The 6,961-nt window shown below is 33.7% G+C and overlaps 1 long non-coding RNA gene across 1 annotated transcript in view; it reads right to left on the bottom strand.

Annotated features, from left to right (window-relative positions):
• Window positions 1–5,499, bottom strand: part of LOC106108265 — a 23,145-nt gene extending 17,646 nt beyond the window's left edge. Inside the window, exons 1-2 of the long non-coding RNA XR_001225917.1 lie at window positions 5,435–5,499; window positions 5,283–5,350 (exon numbers count right to left, since the gene is read on the bottom strand). This is a non-coding gene — a long non-coding RNA (uncharacterized LOC106108265). The remainder of the gene's footprint in view (window positions 1–5,282; window positions 5,351–5,434) is intronic.
• Window positions 5,500–6,961: the final 1,462 nt, after the last annotated feature.

Here is a 6,961-nt window from a genome sequence, read left to right as displayed (position 1 = left end):
AAAACAAGAGTGGTATCTAATCAAAAATCTAAAATGTATAATAGTAAAATATCTACAATCTATACATTTCAGATTTCTGGAAGATGATGAAAATCGCGTTTAAAATGTTTATGTCTGTCCGTCTGTCCGCATGCCGCGTTTCTTCCGAGTAATCTCCGAAACGGCTGGGCCGATTCCGAACGGACTTTCACTGAATGGTATCTGACATAGACGAGCATATTATATTACTTTTTATCTTAATATTGCGTAGACAAAGTCGCGGGCAACAGCTATTCTTTACAAAAAAGTATTTTCAGTTCATTACATTTTACATTACGATCATTTTTCTTCTAGCTGTTATCCAAGATTAATCTAGCCCCGTCCCTTCCTTTATCATCGGTGATGCCTTCACTCTGCCAAAAAACCATAGATAAATAAAGCATTGTTTTTAAAACACTCTTTGAAATTAAATACCACATTGGCTATGGAGATGGGACATTTTGACAGACGGCGGCGCTCCGTCGCATTACATCTAAGAAAGAATTTCTCACGCATATTTCATGTTATTGTTTTTTTAACTGAATATCTTTAGGAAATGTGTAGCAAAATAATTACGCTCTTAACTGAATTGTATAACACTCTGGTAATAACTTATTATATCTAAAACCTATTAGCAATTTAATGGCAATGGAAAAAGAATTAGTAATAGCGCCATCTTTTGTTATTTTACAAAACTAAATGAACTGGATGAGAGTATGGAGAGGACTTATAAATATTGTTATTATATCAATACCTCTGATATCAAATATCAGTACAATATTTACCTGAAACAAAACACTCCTAATCCCTAATCTCAGACAACACTGCGGCGTATTTCCATGAAATATTCATTTTATTCAACCAGCTTTGATTGCTGAGAAACAATGGCGTAACGTAGTCATTTCCGTCTCTTTCATTCTTCATGAATAAAACAGAGATAGCAATAGTGTTGGAGTAGAGTCGTATACAGAAATGTATTGCTATCTCTTTTACTTTTAGTAAAACAACATATCTTTTTAATTTTATAATCTGGCAAACGAGGAATCGGTCACGTGAATTCCCGGAAATAGCGTAGCGACTCGTGCCCGTTAAAAAATTCTTATTTCTTATTAACATTACAAATGCAAAAGTTTGGATGTCTGGATGTTTGCTACTGCGTTTCTCCAAAACGGCTTAATGTATGTTAAAGGAATTTGGCACATATGTAGAATATAGTGTTTAAAAAAACATAGGCTAGCTAGCTAGAGATTTTAAACTCACACGGATTAGCGGTAAAAACTAATCTATCTATACATATAATAAAATTGAGTGTCTGTTTGTAATGGCAAAAGAAAAATTCCAGAATGAAAGATGATGTATTTGCGTTCCTAACAAAATCTCATTTTAAAAATTTTTGTCTGTCTGTCCGCAAGCCGTGTTTGTTTTGGTTAATCTCCGAAACGGCTGGCCCGATACCGACCGGACCATCACTGAAGGGTAGCTAACATAGACGGTCTATAGGCTCCTTTTTATATTTATACTAGCTATTCCCGTGCATCTTAATCCGCATGGAATTATAAAAACTTTATTTTATTCAAAATTAAAGTTACCATAATAACCTTAATGTTGGTAGCTTGTAGTTTATGGTCCCTTTCCCACGTGTTGGTTTTTTTCCAATTTATTCATCCCCTAAATTTAATCGCGTGAAAATATATACTCTAAAGCGTGTCGTAAGTGCAGGGCTTTTTATTAAATAAAGAATTATTCAAAAATATGCTGTGATTGCTGACATCCTGCGCCACAAAGTACTGTGTGTTTACGCTTTATTGAGTGGCCGAATTCGCGGGTACAGTAAAGTACTAAAAAGGTTCATTATGATTTTAATTTCATATTAATTATATAAATAAGGTAGCGTGACGTATAACAGTTGAATGCATGGAATAACAAAGTTCCACTAGTGCGTGTTAGCGAGCGAGTCACCTTTATACAAACATTTATATTGAAAATATTGTTAGCAATATTTATTAATATATTGTGCGATCACGTAATATGGTTGGGAAACACGAAAATAATTGTATTATACGAAGCATAAACGGTACAAAATGAGCTCATATTTTTAATCATACTAAACTGATCAAAACATTTTTATAATCCTAAGAGGGCTAAGTGATAAGCCCGACTGCCCGATCACAAGGCATTGGCTGCGCGGACACGTACCTAACGTAACATGACCTAACATACCCTGCGTTAGGTCTTGTTTTGTTTAAGAATACATGTATATTTTTTTTTCTTATTGTTCATTGTATATATTGTAATTATGTGTATTTAATTTTACACGATTTAAATAAATAATTATTTTCTATTAGCTTTCGCCCGCGACTCCGTACGCGTGGAATTAAAAAAAAACAAAAGTGAGTAGCCTATGTGTTCTTCCAGACTATCCTCTATATCTATACCAAATTTTATCGAAATCCGTTTAGCCGTTTAGGCTACAAACTCTAACAAACATCCATCCATCTAAAGTTTCGCATTTATAATAGTATGATTTGATTTCTTATCTCTACCACGTTTGAAATATAATCACGCAACCTACACAAAAAGCTTCAAGTTTTTATATTTGTTAAAATCTTGTTCTGCAACATAATTACTGGAAAACGGATGAGAAATCGTAGAGACGGCATTTCTAAAACTCGAACGCAACGGAAAATTATTTGCTTCTTACATAAAATTTTAAGCGTTATAAACGACCTCATTTCATTTCCACTGCTTCCTGTACACTGCTTTACTTAGAGACGTTAATTGGTTACTAACAGTGGTAGAGCCCGCTTTAACATCTTCGCACGAATGTGCCGGCTCGACGGTGAAATACAACACAAAAGATAGGCGTGTAGTGGGAGCAATTCCGGGTTTCGTCTGATGAGTATGGTGCCGCAGGCTCTATTTTAATCCCTTTTCCATCCCACCCTTTTCTTAACAGGAAATATTGGGAACAAATTGTGGATTTGACGGCGGAGGAGACGCAAAGGAAGGGTAAATATCCTATTTATGTGCGTCTCCTCTTCAGTCGATTAAGGGTAGGTAACTGTAATTGCGGATGTCTATGGGTAGCGGTCGCTTCGCCATTTGGGCGTATTCAGGTAGCCGCTAGCTCATTTGCCACCTTGAATTATAAAAAAACTAAGGATGTCTGATAGCAAAGATTTAGTCTTTTTAAATGTGGCCGTAAGTGATTCTCAGTTACGATATTTAAAAAAAAATTAACAATTGAATAGTCTTAGGACTTTCTTTCCGATCGTTTCAGTTCTGTGTGTTTATATTCTGTGGACAATATCAAAATAAACATAATGTTGATATTAAATTAATTTTAAATACAAGCTCGTATTCCGCGTACTTATGTTTAAAACGAGCTCATTGACGTCCGCTTGCTGTCCTACCAAAATAACTTGCACGGATATAAATGGCCGCTTTAACTGAACCTGAGAGGGAATGTGCTGCAGTTTTATTCACACTTGTATAACTGTAGTTTTAGTACTATTTTGTCAAAGAATCAAGACCGGTACAAAGGTTCTGTATTAACTGAACTTTGTACTACCCTTAGGCAATATTTTACTATCGCCATCGTTGATCGAAAAGTCAATAATGTATGGCAGATATTCGATAAGTCACGTATTCATGTACATTTTGACATATTATGACGATTCCACTAACAATATCGCTAATCGAGAGTTATTTTTAAGACTGATTATTCTGTTAATGTGTACGTTTTAAAGCTCACTAAATAGGCAAATTTCTAACAATAATATGTAGGCAAAAATAATGTCAGTTGAATTACTCAATTAAAATTTTGCCTACACTTACAATTTTAACTGAAACGTTAAAATTTAGTAAACACTATCAGAACAGTGCGTATGTTGTAGGCTTATCTGTGATTTGAACTGTTCAGTTATATTTTTGCCTACAGGCATAGTTTTAACTGGACCTTTCGACTGTTCAAATAAAATTGTCAGAACATAGCTGGCTTAAAAGTCAGACCAATCGAATTCTTAATTTAACATTGTTGCTATTAACTAAAATGTTACGAATTTAAACTCTACAATTTATTTCGCGTTTACATTATTTTACGTAGTTTGCCTAAACAAATGGTATAGAAGCATTACCTATGAAATAATACTAATCAGACTTCATACTAATATTACAAATGCGAAAGTTTAGGTGGATGGATGGATGGATATTTATTAGAGTTTGTAGCCTAAACGACTGAACGGATTTCGACGAAATTTGGTATCGATGTAGAGGATAGTCTTGAAGAACACATAGGCTACTTTACTTTTTTTATCCCACGCGGACGGAGTCGCGAGCAAAATCTAGTAAACTAATAAAAGCTAAATATACTCAACTATATTATAATACTTAGGGATAATGCAACACTATGCTGAAGTAATCTACAAAATCCGTCCGTACCTTTTAGATTTTATTGCCTACAAACAGGCAAATCTTTTATTTATTTACGTATTAAAGAGATTTGTATTTTTGTAGCGAATAAACTCCAAAACTACTGAACTTATTTTTATAATTCTTTTACTATTAGAAAGCTACATTATCACTCAGTAACATGGGCTATATTTATTAATAGTTTTTTTTTTTTAATTCTGATAACATCGCAGGTAAAAGCAGTAATAGATACATTTTTAGGCGGCAGCTAAACTAGTTTAGTTACTAAGGGAGTTATTTAGTTTAGAATAATCAAATGCGGTAATATGTAGACATTCTGTTAAGGAAATAACATTTCTGTTTAGATTTTCATATTGAAGCTTTTGTGTAATTACTGCGGAGCGAGCATTGTGTACCGACTGCCGACTGCCGAGACCCGAGTGGAGGCTTGCTGTTTAGATTTGTTTTGTTCTACACTATTCTCTTTATTTCTATCTTAACGTTTTATGTTTAAAATAATACATTTTGTATAAAAAAAAATACGATTACGAACATATATATGTTATCTGCTTTCATATTTATTACATCTCTTTGGAATTTATTTCGAGACATTCAAATTGAGATTTTAAATAATATTTTACTCTACTCAGTTGAATTAGACGTTTAATAATTACTAACTAAATTTTGTAATAATTAATAATGACGCTATTATTATACTTTTCCAGTACAATTAAATTAAATTATTGAAATATAATTTTCTTCCTTCGCCGTATTTGCCTTGCGTTTAATGTGCGTAAATCTATACATTTTTCAAATCATAATTAACAACAAAATTATTTATAAAAACCCCTTACCTGGCGCAACCCTCTGGAAAGAGCCTCTTTTATTTTTAATATTCACCCTCTTTCACTTGTATCACAACCTAGTTTCATATTAATATTATTATACTATTAAAAAAAAACACAACACACAAAGGTTTAAAATAATTAACAACAAACGGGCTAACCTAATTGATTAATTTACTCGAATAAAAGTCGATTGTTCTAATATAATAACACGTCCGTCGCCCACAAGTTCCCGACGTCGACTGACTGAACAGAGCTGAAAGTTCCCAGTTTCCCAGTAAGGCTTCCTGCGCGATGTTGCAAGCGCGGGGGAAATCGCCCCGGTAAGTGCAGTATGACAGACGTGTAAAGCACTTTTTGGTTCAAAATATCAGCTCACATAGCTCAACAACTAAATCACCTCAAGTATGACGTCAACTATCATTGTCACGAACTGCCCGGTGATTGGCTCAACAAATCGAACCCCTATTCAGGTATAAAATGAGCAAATCTGTGCGCCGATGTGTTCAGAGAACTGATCTACAAGTCAGTTATAGTTGAGTTTCCCATGACTAATATGCTGTATTTACTGACGTTATATTTAGACGATTTTTGTGTATTAGATACTCCTTAATTTGTTCTGTTCCGACATTTCAACGGTTACAAGATATCGTGTGATTTTGTTCTTGTTACATTGAATTTTATAGATAAAATCGAAGGCTCTGTATTTATTGGATGTTAATATTAAAAAATATTTATCGCTTATAAATGTGGAAGTTTTTTTTTAAATTGCAAAAACCAGCGCTTGACCACTATCCCATCTAGACCAAGGTGAAGATGTGGTCAAAGGATGGTACGCGCTAGTTTAGTAAGTACCGATTCACCCTGCTCTTAAAGGCACCCACGTTATAACTTGACGGGAACACTGACGCCGGCAACTTATTCCACTCCTTTGCTGTGCGCACGAGAAACGAAGTTTAGATGGATGGATATTTGTTAGAGTTTGTAGCCTAAACTGCTGAACGGATCTCGATGAAATTTGGCATAGATGTTGAGTCTGGAAGAGGACATAGGCTACTTACTTTTGTTTTTTTTTTAATTCTGTGCGGAAACAAGTAAAGTTATATTTTTAACACTCTTATACGGAAGATTGTTATTTCATTTTGGTAGTTGTAGGTTTTTTTAATTCTGTACAACTAAAATGTGCTTCTGCCCCCAAATTACAGTCAGGGGCTTTTTATGCTTCCCCAGGGAGACATTAGGATTTGCGGACTCGGATTGTGTCGTACTTAATATGACCTGGATTACTATTGTCAAGGGAAAAAGAGGCTTGAATCGAAAATATACCTAATTAAGAATTCAATTTATATTCTAAATAGCACTTAGAAAAGAGTTTTATTTATTTAACTATTGTATCTTAGAAACGGCAGTTCGTAGAAAAATAGATGCGAAGTGGTTTAGATAATTTCTTAAACCGAAATATTCCAATTCGCCAAAAAACAAGAAAAATTCAGATTTGTGACCTTAGGCAGAACCTTTCTTCCAAATGTGGGATCTAAGAGGTCATATATGGTGGTATTTCTAAAATTTCCACCAATCATCAGTTCTACGAAAATTATTATTATTTCAATAGTTAATATAATATAATATAATATAATATAATATAATATAATATAATATAATATAATATAATATAATATAATATAATA

This window comes from Papilio polytes, unplaced genomic scaffold, assembly GCF_000836215.1.
Source record: "Papilio polytes unplaced genomic scaffold, Ppol_1.0 DF821733.1, whole genome shotgun sequence".
In the NCBI taxonomy this organism is placed as follows: domain Eukaryota; kingdom Metazoa; phylum Arthropoda; class Insecta; order Lepidoptera; family Papilionidae; genus Papilio; species Papilio polytes.
Note: the sequence above shows the minus strand (reverse complement) of the source record. Positions and strands in the feature narration are given on the sequence as shown.